At 44.4% G+C, this 16,804-nt stretch overlaps 1 protein-coding gene across 1 annotated transcript in view; it reads left to right on the plus strand.

The window, feature by feature from the left end:
* The window catches only part of CACNA1E (calcium voltage-gated channel subunit alpha1 E), a 360,216-nt gene that overhangs the window by 170,060 nt on the left and 173,352 nt on the right, over positions 1–16,804 (plus strand). The window lies entirely within an intron of this gene.

Genomic DNA, 16,804 nt, shown 5'->3' on the forward strand with positions numbered 1-16,804 from the left:
CAGAGTCTGTTGGCACCTTAAAGATTATTGGATTTATTTTGGCATAAATGTTTGTGAACTAGAGTTCATCTTACAAAAGTGGCTGTAATCCATGAAAGATTATGTTAGAATAAATCTGCCAGTCTTTAAGGTGCAAAAAAATTCTCTATTTTTTTGTTAATTACTGGAATAAGGCTACAATCCTATGCACACTTTCTTGGGAGTAGGTTTACTGAACACAATGGGACTTACTTCTGAGTAGATATGCATAGGATTGCGCTATAAGTTTCAGGGTCTGGTCCTCAAGCTATCAGAATCTGGTCCAGACACCAAGAAGGCATGGGAAGCAACAGAATTGTCCTGCCTTTCTGCTTTCATGTCAGAATTTCTCAGTTCTTGACTGGTTCTCAGCCCAGTGTCCGAATGAATGTCTTAGGTCAGGTTTAGATTGCTTTCCTCCAGGGCTCGGTCTTTAATTACTCATGGTAGATAGCTATGTAGAGCCTTTTCCTGAAAGGGGCCTCAGGGTCAAAAACATGGAGTGTGTAGGGGAAAGTTGGGACATCTGTATTCCACTTTTATCTGTTTCCACACTATCAGGGCAATCAGCCGTAGAATTGCACAGGTTTGAAGTGCACTTGCACTGTGAATGGTGATGGTAGAGAACTATACCCATGAACACACTTTGAAGGATATAGTCCTGGTCTGATTACAAAACTATCAGGCACCTAGAGATATATACTAGGGAAGTGGCTACTCCAGTCTCTGTTTTGCTCCGAGTTCTAATTTGCAGGCATTGGCCTGGAGTGAGGCTGAAGAAGAGAAGAAAAACAGCCAGCAAACACACTGAGAAGGAGAGGGGCTCCTGTATGGGGGATCCTTCATATAAGTAATGTCTTAAGGCAGAGGTTTTCAGACTGGGACATCACAACACCCTAGCCTGAGGGCCCTGGACTTTTTCCCCTTAAGGGGCGGGGGCAGCCAGGAGGCAGGGAGGAGGCAGTGGTGTGATCCCTAGGATCGCACCGCTCAGGGGGCTGCAGGGGCTTGGCTGTACTTACCAGAGCTTCCTGCAGCCTCCCAGGAGTGCAGGGAGCCCTGCGTGACTGTCTGCAGGGCTCCCCAAAACTTTAGGAGTGAAAGTGGGGCGATCTCACCCCGCCTCTGCAAAACCGAAAGTGGAGTGCGATCACTCAACTTTCACTTCTAATGGGGCTACAGGGACTGGGGTGCACTCACCAGTCCCTGCAGCAGCCTTCCCTGGGTGTGAGGAGTCCTGCGTGAGGGTCTGCAGGGCTCCCCAGGTCAGCAGAAGTGAAAGTGGAGCAATCATGCTCCGCTTCCGGTTTTGCGGAAGTGGAGCGCAATCTCTCCACTTTCACCTCTGCTGACCAGGAGAGCCCTGCAGACACTCGCGCAGGGCTCCCCACACCCCAGGACGGCTGCTGCAGGAACTGGTGAGTGCACCCCAGTCCCTGCAGCACCGCTGAGCGGTGCAATCCTGGGGATTGTGTCGCTGCCTCCCCCCTACCCCTGCTACCTCCCCCCTCCCCCACAAGGACTTACTGCAGGTTTCAAACTCTGGGAGAGTTTGAAAACTACAGCCTTAAGGAGTTTCAGTAGGAGAAGGTGGTGTCTTGCTTTCTCTTTTTTCACTCACTCTGGGAGCTTCCCACTCCCCTGCCATCTACACAAGGGACTCAGTTTCTCCTCCTCTCCTCTTCATCCTACCCCCACCTAACTCTGATTTCTTGGCTTTGCTCATGGTATCAAAGTTCTTGGCATATGTGGAGGCACTGTATAAGCCACAAAGCCATGGCATCCCGTGTTTCTTTACAACAGGTCCAGGAAAGCCAAGGGCAATGGGTGACCTTTGTTACTAGCTGAATATACATGTACAACTTATAGTTCCACTGCTCTGTAACATTTTGGTGCTGGAGGCAAAAAAAAAACAACCTATTGAATGAAGCAATTAAAACTGTTCTGTCTTTACATAACACCCCAATTTTTGTTATACTTAATTCCTGCCCACAGAGTGAGAATCTGCCCATTCCATTCTTTCAAAGGGTGTGATAACCTGAAGTGTCAGCAATATTAGAAGACTGTAGCAACTCTGGGCTCTCTTTTCCACAAATCATGTTGGGATACTGAGGCAATGAGAGTGCAGCGACCTGGCGCAAATCCAACGTGAATCAGTAAGGCTAGTTCTCTGCTAGGGATGGGCAGCCCAATCCTGAGCTGCCTGGAGCTGCAGGACCCGGCAGCTCCACAGAGGGCTTCCGACGGATCCAGAGCCTCCTGCGCTACCGCAGAAGGGGCTGCAGTGACTGGGGCGCACTCTTGTTCGGCCCCTTCCCCCGGGTAAGGGAAGCAGCCCTGCAAAGGGGCTACTCACTTTAGCGGCGACTGTTTGGTCGCCGCTAAAGTGAAGGTGCTCGTGTAGGGTGAGCAACCCTGCCCGAGCACCTTGGATCCTGCGGAGCTCAGCTCCGCAGATCCGCCTCTCCCCCGCCCCCCGGAACGCCTCCCCTATGCCCCCGACCATGCCTCCCCCTCCCCAGAATGTCTCCCCCACGCCCCCATTTCCCGTTCCGCAGCCCAGCGGTCCCAGAGACCGCTGAGCTACGGAACGCAGGCGCTGCTGTACGCTGGCTCAGCGCCGGCCAGAGCTGAGCCAGCTCCAGTGGGAGCCTGGTGGTAAGCCCTGCAAATGTGCCTTATGGAGGTTGGCCCCTCCAGCAACAAAAACCTCACGCACGAAGCTCTGCCCAGTGATCCAAGTCTCTTACGCTATATATGTTCATAGGTTTTCATGGCCAGCAATAATCCAACAATTTGACAAATATTTATTCGGGTGAGAGACCATGGTTGTGTCAAAGAATTAGAATCCATGTTGTTAAAAAAACACAAAAACAACTGCTCTTACCGCTGTTTACAACATTACGTTGCTTGCTGCTGGGCAGCAAGTGTCCTGCAATGCCCCTGCATATTCACCAAGCCACCCAAGGGAGCCTTTTCTTACAGGTTAGGGACCACTGCAGTACACCTATGTCATGGTGAAATGAGGAGAAAGGCCTCCAGGACTGTATCCCTCCTGGGAAAGGAAATAAGAACAGCTGCTGAGTTTGCATGATGGCTGTGGAGGTGAATTCTTACATGGCTATAACCTGAATAATTTGGATAGTTCTCTTTGTGTGTGTTTGTGTTGGTGCATAGATGGCAGCCAAATAACCTTTTTATTTTTCCCTGAGGAAATGGGAGTTTAATGCAGACCATCAGTCCAGGGTTTGAAAAGATGCAGAGCTTCTGGTCTCCATAGCAATGAGCCATGTGGCCACACAGGCATGTTATGAAATACTGTTAGATGCTTGGAGCATGTGGAAGAGGAGAGAGCAAACCTAAGGAAGCCCAGCTCCCCCTATCCCCCTTGCGTCTTCCTTGAAACTTATGAGCAAGCCCTGATTTGAAACTTCCTTAGTAATATTGAACTCTGGACCCAAAATTAGCATTGTTTGCAAATCTCACAGTTTAATGATTCAGCATTTCATCCTCCTCCAACATTTCAGCTTTCTTTTTTCTTTTCTTTTCTTTTCTTTTTTAATTAAAAACTGGTTTCTAATCTCTTCTCATCAGGGAGAAAATCTTGAGGTCATGACTATTGTGCTGAGACAGAAATATCTTCATAAACCAAAAGACAATTTGCAAATAATATTGAACGTTGCTTGTTCTGGTGTATGGCTCATTACATAGTTGCAATATGTCTCTCGAATTGAACACAATGCCCTTTCTCACTCTGCTGGGGAAAAAAAACATTGGAGGAAACACTGGTCAGCTGCTCATGAGGCTATAGCCATTTCTCATGCTCATAAGCAGCATAGATCAGGTTTGGGGGTTTTATACTGAAGAGGCAGAGAGAGAATCAGGTCTGTGGGGAAAGCTTAAGCACAGTTTTTAGGCATTCTACCCCAAAGAGGTCAGAACAATTTAGCTAATCTGGATCTTTGAACAGACAACCAAAGAGTTAGAAATTGTTAAGTTAATCTATGCATTTTCATCTCTGAATGCAAATCTATGAAAACGTTTAAATATATTTACAACTACTATCTCTTCAGTGGAACTGTGGTTTTCCCTGAAGCTAGGATCTCCGCAGCTAGTCTTTTCACAGAAGATCAGCTTCTTCTCTGAACCTATAGTTCTGTGGGTTGTAACACTGACTTGCCCAGATCTTCATCTTATATTCTTCCTTATCTTTTTCTCTTCACTTTTCAGCTTGCTTCCAGTTTTCAGCTTGCTTCCAGCTCTACCAACCACTGTGTTTATCTGCACACTGCATGCTCCATTATGTAATATTTGCAGTGAATTTTCCAGAGGGTACCTCTCTCTTTTTTAAACATCTGTATACCTGGCCTGGTGGTCTTAGGCAGAATAAACCTTCACTACAATCTCTTTGGAATTTGCTGCACTCTATGGGAGTATTATTAGCTTTGTTCAGACCTAATGCCACACCCAGACATTAATGAAATGCTGTGAACAGCTCTAAGGACAACTTTGAGAGTAAATATAAATAATCAGCTACAGCTAACTAATAGTGGGAGCAGCTGAAATGTTTCTTGGGTTGCATCCAGTGTCTGCCTGGGTCACACAGAAGCATTCACACCACTGGGTTATTAATGTCTGGGGATCAGTCAGCATAGTATCAATGCCCCGGCTTGGTGCCTCGACTTTGAAAATCCTTTCAGAGGGAAAATAAAGAAATCTCTCTTGATTCCCCTTGAGTAAAATGGGGTATTAACCAGTCTCACAGTCAACTATGTAATTATGCTGTACCTAATTGGTTTCCCTTGGATATGCAATTCTTTTTCATTTCCTACATTTAAAATGACTGTGGATGATTTCTGAATCCTGCTGCACAGTTGGAATGTTTATTTGTCCCTGTTTTGTACTCTGCCGTTCTTCCAAGGAACTCAGGATGGTGTATCTCATAGGGTTGTCTAATTTTAGCCTTACAATAGTGCCTGGAAGAGAGGCAAGGAGCAAGAGTAAGGGGGAGGATTGAAAAGTTTGGAAACGGGAGGAGGAGTAGATGAAGCACTGGGAGGCAAAGATAAAACTTTTCTCTTGAAAGTTTTAATCTTTTCACTTTTATATGTCCTCCATAATTTATATGTATTCACTGCACATGGATAATATGTACACTGGAAAATATTGGAAGACATCCTGACTCTGGAATAGGGCAGAATGAATGAATGAATGAATGAATGAATGAATGAATGAATAAATAAATAAATAAATAAATAAATAAATAAATAAATAAGATTAATCAACCCTGCAGGACAGGTCAGGCTATGAGAGGGTGAACTGTCCAAGTTTATAGAGTGAACTTTGTGGCTGAGCAGGGATTTGAGCCCAGATCTCCTGCCTGTGAGCTGAATTATACCATCCTGCAGGTAGTCATTCCCATTCTTTGCAAGGTCAGAAAAGCACCTTGGAATTCTTCAGAAGCAAAACTCTGTCAGATTGCATTTGTTAAACCCAAGTCACTCTCCCCTTGATTTGTATTTGGGATGTTTATATGCTGTGCTAAACTCCTCCCACAAGGTTCAAATACAGCACTAAATTATGCAGATGAATTCAGTGTACACAAATATCTTCTATTGCTTCTGTAATCATGTATTATTTGCTGTGCTTAATTCTGATCCCGACAATTTATCCTGTCTGAGGCTTGGGCCTGTAAGGGGAACCAGTAAAGCTCTGCAGAATTCCAGGGAGAGAGCAGGACTACCCGAGAGCTCACTGTGGAGTTAGGTATGTTCAGGCAGAATACAAGGTATCCAAAAGCAGCAAGCTAGGAAATGGCTCTCACAGTCAAGAGCTGTAGCAGGTTGTGCCCAGCAGACCGTTATGGCTCTATATTGAAAAGAAAAGAAAAATTTCATTTGTGCACAACCCACAACACAAGTCTGCCTGGAGTTGTGTTTTCCTGCAATGCTCAAGTTTTTGGCCCACTTTGTGTTATGAACACAGCTTGTCTGAAGTGTATATGTGAGTATGAGTAGAGTGAGAGAGGATGCAAAGTTGGTCTGTGATTCTTCCAGTTTCATCTCCCTGTTGTCCTGAGTTTTCTGAAAGAAAGTTTCAGGATTTGTTAGACCAGGGTGGTTTCAGGTTTGAGGGAACCCTTGGCAGAATGCCCCTTTGAGTTTTTTTCTGTCTTGGCAGGTCCCTTGAGCTGGCTTGATGTGGTAGCAATTGGTATTTTTGTTACTTGGGGTGGTGACATGGTATCCTCCTTGGCAGGTTCTTCAGTTCTTTGGAGGTAGAACAAAAGGAGGAAAGTCCATTCCACTTGAGATTTACTTTCTTGGCACCAATGGGAGTGCAAACAGTTATGGACTTGGCCCCTGTGCTGCATGTCTGCAATGCTACCCCGACATCATGCCGCCCCTTCCCCAGAAACTTACCTAGCCACATGGAGCCTTGTTGGTGTTTGGGACTGCTCCAAAAGCCTTCTGAGGATTCTGATGCTGTCTTAAACGGTACATCCGATTTCCAAAAGTACTGCTTAAGACCGCATTGGAAGCCTCAGAAGGCTTTCAGAGCGGTCCCAAACGCTGTGCAGGGCTTTCCCCAGAATGGCTCCAGAGAGCAGGCAGAGGCAGTGGCGGTGGTGGCACGGTAGTGCTGCCCTCACGCGGCCCACTGGCGCAGCACCTGGGGGTTTTGAATTAGTGTTATGTCTACTTTATGTCTCTGTTAATGAGCATGATGTCCAGGAAAAGATGAACTAAGCTGGCCTTGCTGCTGACAAACCAGCACAAATGCCTGCCATTTAGATTTACCCAGATAGCAGGAGATCCAAAATGCTGCATGGTCACAGCTGTGCTGCAAACAAGAAGACATCTTTTAGGCAGAATCTGAGTATTGAATTTGGAGAACCTCAGACCCTTTTAATTCTGAGTTCTCAAGCTCACTGGTTTTGGTAAAAAGCTAAGAAAGCCTGAGCGTATCTGGACATAGCCATCCAGTATTTCCAGGATGTTTTTTCCCCCACATATAATTCCTATGCCCTATCCCTTCCTTGGCTTCGGCTGTTTGAGGTGGGAGTTTTGCAAGGAAATGACTGCATTTATGGGATCTTCTCAAAGGAGCAAGATTCTCAGAAAAATGGCAAGGTCCATATTCAAACTTAAATGGAATACTGTAATTTTTTGTTAGAAACATTTGCAGTGGTTACTATTTTGTATCTCAAAATAACCGTAGCACTGCTATCAGCACAGGACAAAATGGTCATCGTTTTTATGAAGCAAAGGAATTTGTGCCTCTGTCATGAGTAGTTGGTTAATGGGCCTATTTATTTGTAACAATAGCCTTGTATATAACCAGTGAGTTGGCCAGAAATATGGGTGCTCCTGAAGAATAATTTTGTGTCATCTTAAACATGGAGATGAGGCTAATGTGCACGCTGCCTTTCAGCAAGGGTTGGAGTTTTGGTTACTGCCATGTGAAGTTAACAAAATTCCATAAGCATCCAAGTCTGGCCAAAGTTGAAAATACAATCCTGACATGGATAGATTGTTCACCTGACCTAGTTGGCCTGTTCTCATACTTTTATGAGCAGTGTGTTCAATGGCTTGCTGACAAGTTTGAATTGTCAACTTCTATTCTGCCTCTAGTGTTTCCTTCTCTGGATAAAATGAATAGGATCAAGGAAAGACAAGTGGCTGGTATTCTTCAGTAATATTCTTGAAGTTCCAAGTACTTGTCCAGACTTGAATTGGATCTTATTAGGCTGGCACAAAAGCAGGGGCTTGTGCTTCTGGCAGATGGTCTCCAAAAGGAAACAGACAAAGTCAAATTTCCGTTATTGATCTTAAGACTTTTGGCATAGTTGGTCTTATTTCATCACTGGCTGCTGCTTGCCTGTGAACTACTCTGGATCTAGGAATATCACAAAATCTGAAATTAGTGGTTTGGGGGACCAGCTTTACCCCAGATCCTTTCTGAACCAGATCTGGGTATAGTAGTCGCTGCCAGGAGTCCAAGTAAAACTGGATTGGGTCAGTGATCTGGAGGCTTGAGTGCATGGAGATGATGTCATCAATAGATGCCATGGTCTAAATACCTCTGAACTGGGAAAAGTCTGCATGATGGAAACTGACCCTTCTTGCTGCCTTTTTAGCCAGCACAGAATTACCCCAAGGAGTAGGAGTGGCAAAAAAGGTTTATTCCCTTCTGTGCACGTCATTAGCTGCTGAGGCACATCAACAGAAATGTAGTTCTCATATGATGAGAAACAGCCAGAGCCCTCTATGGCATATGGTGTACTGCACACAGTGAGCACGAGGTCTTCTGTCCCTGCCACCAGATTGAGGTGACTCTGTAGGGTCCCAAGCGGACAGGGGAGCTTGATACTACCCAGACTGCTTGTTAGGTCTTATAGGCCTGCTGTGCTGCCAGAACTGGCATCCTGGCTGCCCAGCATTCTTCATGGCTGTTGCAAAAGCTGGCATACCATTCCGTGCAGCTGGTCTGCCGCCACAAGCAGTGAGTGGCCAGCAAAGGAGCTTTGGTACCAGTAAGTCAGCACAGGGGGGCAGAGGGATGTGTGTTGGGGCTGGATTTACTGGTACCAATAAGACTGCCCATAAGACTGGGCACTTAGTGAAGTACAATATGTTTTACTGAAAGGAATTTCTTGGGTGGGGCTAACAAGCAGTCTGGGTAGCATCAAGCTCCCCTGTCCGCTTGGGTCCCTACAGAGTCACCTCAGTCTGGTGGCAGAGACAGAAGACCTCATGCTCACTGTGTGCAGTACACCATATGCCATAGAGGGCTCTGGCTGTTTCTCATCATATGAGAAAGCATATCAACAGTGCTGCCAATATTCTATTCCACCTTCCTGTCCTCAATCCACCTTCTCAGGTACAAGTCCAGTAGGCCCAGTGGGGCAGTAAGGTATTTCCACCAGGCAAGGAAACAATTTTAATTTTTTTTTGTCAGTTTGCAGCATATGAAAGTGGGTTCAGTTCAGATGAAGAAGGGAGCAGTTCAGAGTTCCCAGATATGTAAGCTGAAACTGTATGTTTCATCCAGCTTGTGGCTGCCCCTAAAAGCAGAAGCCCCACCTTTCCTTCTTGCTTCTCCAGTAATGTTTAGTGAAAATGTGTGCTATAACATCACTGGACTTTCACCACCCATTCAGCGCCAGCCAGTTTCATGGAGATCATGAAGACGTGTCATGCCCTTTTCTTTCTGAATACAGGAGTGGAGGTGTGGGTTGCTTTTTTTAAATGTCGCAGCCATGCATACCATAACATGTTGTTCCAATCTTGGCCTGAAAGGATTATTAAGCAGAAAGATGAGCTTCCCTAGGTGTCAAGACGTTATACACAAGAAGGAAAACATGTTGTCTTTGCTCCTCTTTCAGAATCTTTTGCCTGCCTCTCTCCATTTTAATGTTACATCTGACCATCTCCATTTTCTGAGCTCATTTTTCCTTCTACCCTCTTTTCATGTCTTTCTTGCATCCATTTCCATCTCTAGAGAGTGTTCTTTAGCTCCTCCAAGAGGCTTCTGAACTGACTTGGCAATCTTTTTCTGCTGTGCCTAATTTAAATTTTTTTTTTCTCAGCCAAAGTTTGAGGCATAGCAAACACTGAATAAAATTAAGTTTCAGCAATTAATAATACAGTGTCAAATACACAAGTGTATATTTTCAAGTAAGAAAGAGGATTTGCTGGCTGCAACTGGAACTATATTCCTGCTAGAAGCTAGCTGGGAAGAAATGCCCAAGGAGAGAATTTGTTTATTGAGAAAGGAAATGGGTGTTTTGTAGAGGAGAATTATTATTTCCAGAACACAGAAAGACAGTGTGTTGAATGTGGACAGGAAGACTGCATCTGAAATGTATTCCCACACAACACAGGCTGTTTGCTCCTTTGAAGACTGCAATTTCTGGAGAAGAAGCTGTGATGAAAGCCCATGTTGCATGTATGTGTGTGCATGCATTGGAAAATGCAGCATAATATTGGACAGGGGAAAGGGGAAAAAAAAACTTTGAAAATTCTAGTTGCCATGGCAACTTGGTGAGCTGTGCAGTGAGCTGGATCCTTTCAACTCCTTGTGAATCGTACATAAAGGAGTAGCAGTGCTGAAACTGATGAAAGGTGAGGTGGCAGGAGAAAGATGCTCAACAGAGTTGACCAAGTTTATTAGAATGATGTAATGGACATAAATTCTGCAGTGGACAAGAATTTTGGGATGCTGAGGCTCTGATGCCATCACCATGGTGCTCTGTGAACATTTTCAGGAGCTAAAGCAAAGGTACCTTTGAGATCCCCTTTCTATATTCAGTGCTGAGCTGGATATCCATATTCAGTAGGCTATTTCAGATGTTTTGGACTTCTGTAGCTCTTTCTCTTTGAAGATATCACACCCTCTATAGAAACAGCTTCATGTTGCTTGTTTTCCTCAAGAGAGAGTAACGTCACCTGATGCTGTGTGAATAATTCACTGCAAATAAGACAAGGAAATAGTCTTTTTAAAAATATATATTCTTGTCAAATTATTCACTAGGACAGCCATTTTCAACCGCTGTGCCGTGGCACACTAGTGTGCTGCGAGTGGTATACAGGTGTGCCACAGGAATTTGAGGGAAGGTCATTTATTACTAGGGCCAATGGGGGGTGTGAGCCCTCACTGGCAGCATGGTGTGCCTTGTCAATTGTCAAAAACCTGGTGTGTGCCTTGACGATTTTAATGCCTGGTCAATGTGCCATGGGATGAAAAAGGTTGAAAATCACTGCACTAGGAGATCTTTGACTTTTTCTGCCTGCTCTGTATTAAGATAGGTAGTCTGCCCTTTTCCTCTGCTTCTGCCCATTGATCAACTTCTTGCCAATCAAGAGAGAGATAAACAGACTGTCCCTTTGATTTGAGGTTGATGCCCAATAGGAAAGAGGAATGCTAATAGAGGTGGGGTGAAGATGAGTTTGGATGGGTTGGCTTCCCATTGGCTTGCAATCAGAGTTTGGGTGAACTGTAGAGGAGAAGGTTAAAGGGGCAGGACACAGTCCTGCACGCCTTGCACAACTTTGATTCTGTCCTGCTACAAAGCTGCTGTAACTGCCCCAAAGGGTCCTTTGCTGTGACAGTCGCTAGGAGTGCCAAGCTTGACATGCCCTCAGATATGGGACTCTGGATCATTGTTTTGTCCGAGTCAATGTCACAGCAAGCACATGAGGTGATTTACATTCTACAGCATCTGAGTGTGTCTCCCCTTATCAAGGTTCCAGAATACAGGAATAGCTATCAAACTAGCACAGGTCCAAGTTGTCCGCCAAGCCTGCTTACCAGGAGGCAGGGAACAAATGTACCCCAAAGAGGCCTCCGGAGGCTGAAATTTCCCCATGGGATGCAGGGGAGGCCACACCGGTGCCACTGCATCACAACGTGGGGAGTTAGATAGGGTTGGGCTGTTACTTATAGAAAGGTTAGATTCCAGACATCCATTTGTAACCTGAAACTGACATAGGTCAGTAGGACTGGTTCTTGCCAGCCCAGTGCTATTATCATTGTACAGAATCATCAGCAAAGGACTACTGCCCCTGACACAGTCATCCATAACTTGGTCACCTGTAAACCAAATGTCCATAACTCAAGGAGCATTTGTACTATAGCCACTAAGGTACAGCAAAAGACAAAAAAAGAATTAAAGATTATTTTTTCAGATTTTTTTCTTTCAGACATTTATATCTCACCTTTCAAGCCTCAAAAGGGCCCTTACATACATATGATTCATTTTTCGTATAAAATTGCACTTTGCAACTTCATATCACTGCACCTTTTTAAACTCATTTCTGCTCATTCTGAGAATTATATATGCAGATGTATAGAACAATATCTGCCAGACAGCTGACACTCATTCTTTTAGTATTGGTCCAGAGAACTAATTTATTACGTGACATGATGTGATGATGGGCATTACAGCACAAGAAAAAAAAAATAAACTCCCAAACAGATAGGATTGTTGGAAATGTCATACCTGAAGAGTGTGTCATATATGATGGGGACAGTGGGTAACAAAGCAGTTTATATAGCTAAACAAATAAGTAAACTGTTCCCCGTCGCCAGGAACCTCACAGTCTAAAAAGGAAACTAAAGAGACACCAGCAACAGCTGTTGGAAAGAACATCTTAGACTATCATGCTGGTATGAAGAGGGACAATTGCTTTCCCCCTGCTGATATAAGAGGACACTACTATAAGGTGCATCTTTACTTAGTTAACAGGGGAAAAATTACTGCAGCAGTTTTCAAACTGTGGGTCCATCTGTGAATCACAATCAAATTTTTGGTTGGTTGGGAAATTGACAAGGCAGATTACACTATGTGCATCAAGGGTTAAACAGCCTGCCGGGGGCGGGGGGGGGGACTGCTGCCCAATCACCATTGTAGCCACAGAGGCTTGAGTGACTGGGTAAAGTGAAATTTTTTTAGGTGGGTTGCTAAAATGTTTGAGAACCACTGAATTACTAGATGACCTTTGTCAATAGTTTGGCACACGGAAAGTCACCTCAGCCTCCCAATCTAATTTTCCACAGAGCTGTAAATGAGCACCCAACTGGTTCTTATTAGCCTAGTTCAGTGCCATGCAAGCAGATCTATGTTGTTCAATGGATGGACTTACCCTGGCTTTTGGGATAGATCCTTGAGCTAACACTATGATCTTGAAGGAATTCAGTTTATATTAACAACAGGCACTTGCCTATGTACTTAATAGGTCAGGTCACTGGTGTAGTGGGAAAGATAAAACAGTCTTTCCACTTACAGTACTAGGATATGTTACTGCATATACACCAAACCAGGCTGAGAATTTCTCATCTCACATGAACTTTGCTCGCATGCCAGTCTAACAGAAAGTGAGAAGGTGAAATTAAGCACTAGGAGACACCCATTCAGTTTAATCCACCAACTATGATTATATTTATATGAATTGTTGTTTGCAAGACACAGAAGCATCCATACACCCCCAAAGCAACTGAAAGGAGAACTAATAGTTGCAATGGGAACCAGCTCACTCAAATCAGAGTCTGGGGAGACGTGCGCAATCTGTCTTTTTTAGATTGTGAGCCCTTTTGGGACAGGGAGCCATTAGATATTTGATTTTCTCTGTAAACCGCTTTGTGAACTTTTTGTTGAAAAGCGGTATATAAATACTGTTGTTGTTGTTGTCTTCCTACACATAAGGGCACCATTGTAACAGCATGCTCGATCTGCCTAGGCACTTGAAGCACAGATGGTTCATCCCTCTTCACTTTCCTGAAAATTTGCCCAACTTTTTAATCACTGCCCAACACAATCTTGTCACAGTCACAGTGCAGCCCGAGGTGAGGGAACAAATGCTCCCTGACCTTGAGGAGGCCTCTGTGACTGCCTTCCCACCACAGGATTCCCCACTGCGCTGCACAGGAAAATTGGATAGGATTGGGCCCTTAGTCATACTCGCAGTCTTACTCATAAGCTTAGCCTTTTTGGAGGTCTTGATTGGGCCTGTGCCAACCTACAGGATCAGCACCACTGCCACCTCCACCATGTCCGTTTTCTTCCTCCTAGCCTGGGTCTAATTCTCAGTGAGGTGACTGGGTTGTGCACTTGTAACTGCTGGGGTATGTTTCAAGTTGGGGATGGGATCACATCTGAATGTACTGCAAAACACACACACACCCCTTCCTGCCTCATTGAACATGTATGTCAGGGAGAAGGCTGACATGATCTAGAAATTAAGGTGGATTTCTTACTACTTTGGGGGGGGGGCGGGCGCATATCAGTGAATTTGTAAACACCTTAACTCTTCTCTTAAACCAAAGGAGTTTTGAGCCAAAAATTAGATATTTCACTGTATTTCTCTGAACCCCAGCAGTGCCATAGTCAGAGGAAAGGCTTCATTCATTTAAGCCTTGCTTTCTGAAGATTAGAGGGCAATCTGATCGTAAATTTCCATGAACAAGTCAATTCATCTCACTTTCTGTCAATGAAGCTTTCTGCTCAGGGACAGAATGAGTTTATTTCTTGCCAGGGTGCCTGCTATCAGGCCCCTCAAGCCTTCCTTTTGTTCTGTTAATGCTTTGTATGAACAAAAAGAGGAGGTCCTAGCTCCACAGCCCATTTTCTGTTGCACATTCTTTGTTGCACAAAGGTCTACCCTTACTTTTAAATTAAGTACTGTATATACTTGTGTATATGCTGAAAAATTTATGTCTAAAAATTGATCCTGAAAGCATGGATCGACTTATACATAGGTCAATGCAGTGAATAAAGCTTCTAGGAGCAGCTGCTTGGTAAGGTGGGGGTGGAACTGGGCTGAGAAGCAGGACACAGGAGGGTGGGGGGGAAGAGCAATTTTACTTACCAGTAATTGTTCTGGGGTAGCAGCAGAAGAAAGCAAAATAGGTAACTATTTTAGCTTCTCCAAATAGGAAGAGAAGTGAAGGCACTTAGAGGAATTGTAGTCTATCTGCTATGGAAGTGTAGCACTTACTCCTCACAAAGCCTACAACTCCCATAGCACCTTCATCTCCCTGTTTGGAGAAGAAGGTAAAAAGGGTAATCTTTTTTTCTTTTTTCTGCTGTCTCAGAACAATTTCTGGTAAGTTGTTTTCAAAGAATTTCACACATTCCTAATTTTTTACCCCCAACTTATCTGAGGGTAATAGAAAATTTCATGATTTTTTTGGCTTAGAAGCTGCCCTTATCTGTGAGATCAACTTATAGGTGAGTATCTGCAGTGAATGCATGGGCAAGTGCCTGTTGTTAATACAAACTGAATTCCTTCAAGATCATAGTGTTAGTACATTTTGTTGAAAAGTAGTATATAAATATTCTTGATTATAATAGTAATAATTTAACTTTTCTGCACCAAATGTCCCTTTCTAAGATTGCTTGTGGAAAGCCATGGCTGTTAAACCTAGTATAAAACTTTTAGAATTCTGTACTGAAGTATCACATTTGGTGGAAATCATAAGCCAATCCCAGCTCTCTGATTAATGTACCTACCTACTGTATAATACATGCATTTCAAATGTGCTTTTCACATTTATCCACTACGTTTGGATGAACATGAGGACTAAAGTCACACAAATTTATTTGTGCCAGTTGCAAAGTGAAACCAAAATAATAATTGTCTCTGATTTGTTGTTCTGGTGTTTGTTATCCACTCTAATTTACCTGAAATTTCTTGTAATTGTGTTGCACATGCATAATATTGCAAGGCCACCTGAGACAAGTAGTTTGGAAACGAATGGGGGAAACATTACACCATCTTGGGCTGTTTGTCTTGAATTTAATGTGAACATCAGTGTTGGAAAAACAACTCATCATGGTTGCCTATCCTGGACCTAGAGTTCTTCTCATGCATGCCTAGTTGGAGCACTATCAATCAAGTGGACTTTAGGGGGTGTGGACAGTTTTTTAGTTAAAAATAAGCTGATTTTGTCTCTCTATTAGAAGAGACGGTACTAATGGAAGGGAAGGGAGATGTGCTGTTAACAGAAATGGGAGCTCTCCGTTGCTTGCCTGTTAATTGTAAAATGAGTGCTGCCAGGGTTTTGCAATTTACCAGGAAGCAGCCTCTGTGCTGTGTGTGCGTGTAGAATCCCCACATCCTTTATTCCCATCCCTTCCCAAAGTAAGTGGATACCTTTGAGATGTGGGGTGGTGGTGGTTTGGTAAATGGACATGAAAAGGAAAGAGGCTGAGAGAGTGTCATTACAATCCTAACCTATGCTGGAACAGGCCTGTATCCAGCGCAGGGTTGGAGGTGAATGGAGGTGAATGGGTGCTCCTCTTTTATTTAGCAGGGAGAGAGTAACTGGCCCTCTTCACCCCTGCAGTGTCTTTTCTAGTGGCTGTCTGGGGTTCTTTTGCATCTTTTTAGATTGTGAACCCTTTGGGGACAGGGAGTCATTAGTTATTTGATTTTTCTCTGTAAACCACTTTGAACTTTTTGTTGAAAAGCGGTATCTAAATACTGTTAATAACAATAATAACAATAATGGAGCGCAACTCAGAGTAAGGGGACTTAAGTCACCTTACCCTGAGTAATGCCCCAGCCACTGCAATGGAGCTGCTCGGAACTGTGCCAGTGAAATTGCTGATGCAGATCTTAGCAGCCCGGTGTAATGCTGGGCTGCTCGGTTTGGGAGTTAGGATCTGGCCTAAGTACTAGAGGCCAGTCTCACCCCCCTCCTGGGCCTGGTCCACCCACTGGCCTGCTGCATGCCCCCTATCCTCCTAAATCCCCACACCAGCCTCCCCAGGCTGGTGCAAACTCACCCCTGTCCAGCAGGGATATGGCACAGGGAGGCCAGTGCGCATCTTCACGCCAGCCTCTTTGACTCCTAAGGAGATGCAAATGTGCCTTATATCATGTTTATGACACTCCCAAGCTGGCGCAAGGGATTTGCGCTGGTCCAGTGAGCACTCAGGATTTCACCCTGTTCGTCTTAGGCTGCAATCCCAAGCACACTTATCAGGAAGTGAGTTGCACTGAACAAAATGTAACTTACATCTGAGTAAACATGTATAGGATTGTGATGATAGAAGGGCTGGCTATAGTGGTTCAATTGTCTCTTTCATTCTCTCTCCGTCTCAATCTCAACCTCTCTCATTTCCCCACTTTCACCTTAAAAGGCATTCATCTACTTTGGGAAGTGACCAAGGAGGGGGAACTTGAAATTAGGGATTTGCCCCATGAATTTCCCAGTTCAGACTTTTCCTGGTGTTCTTATTAGTCCTGCCCCCAAAACATGCACCTGTGCTCTACACAGA

Source organism: Tiliqua scincoides, chromosome 4 (assembly GCF_035046505.1).
Source record: "Tiliqua scincoides isolate rTilSci1 chromosome 4, rTilSci1.hap2, whole genome shotgun sequence".
Taxonomy (NCBI): domain Eukaryota; kingdom Metazoa; phylum Chordata; class Lepidosauria; order Squamata; family Scincidae; genus Tiliqua; species Tiliqua scincoides.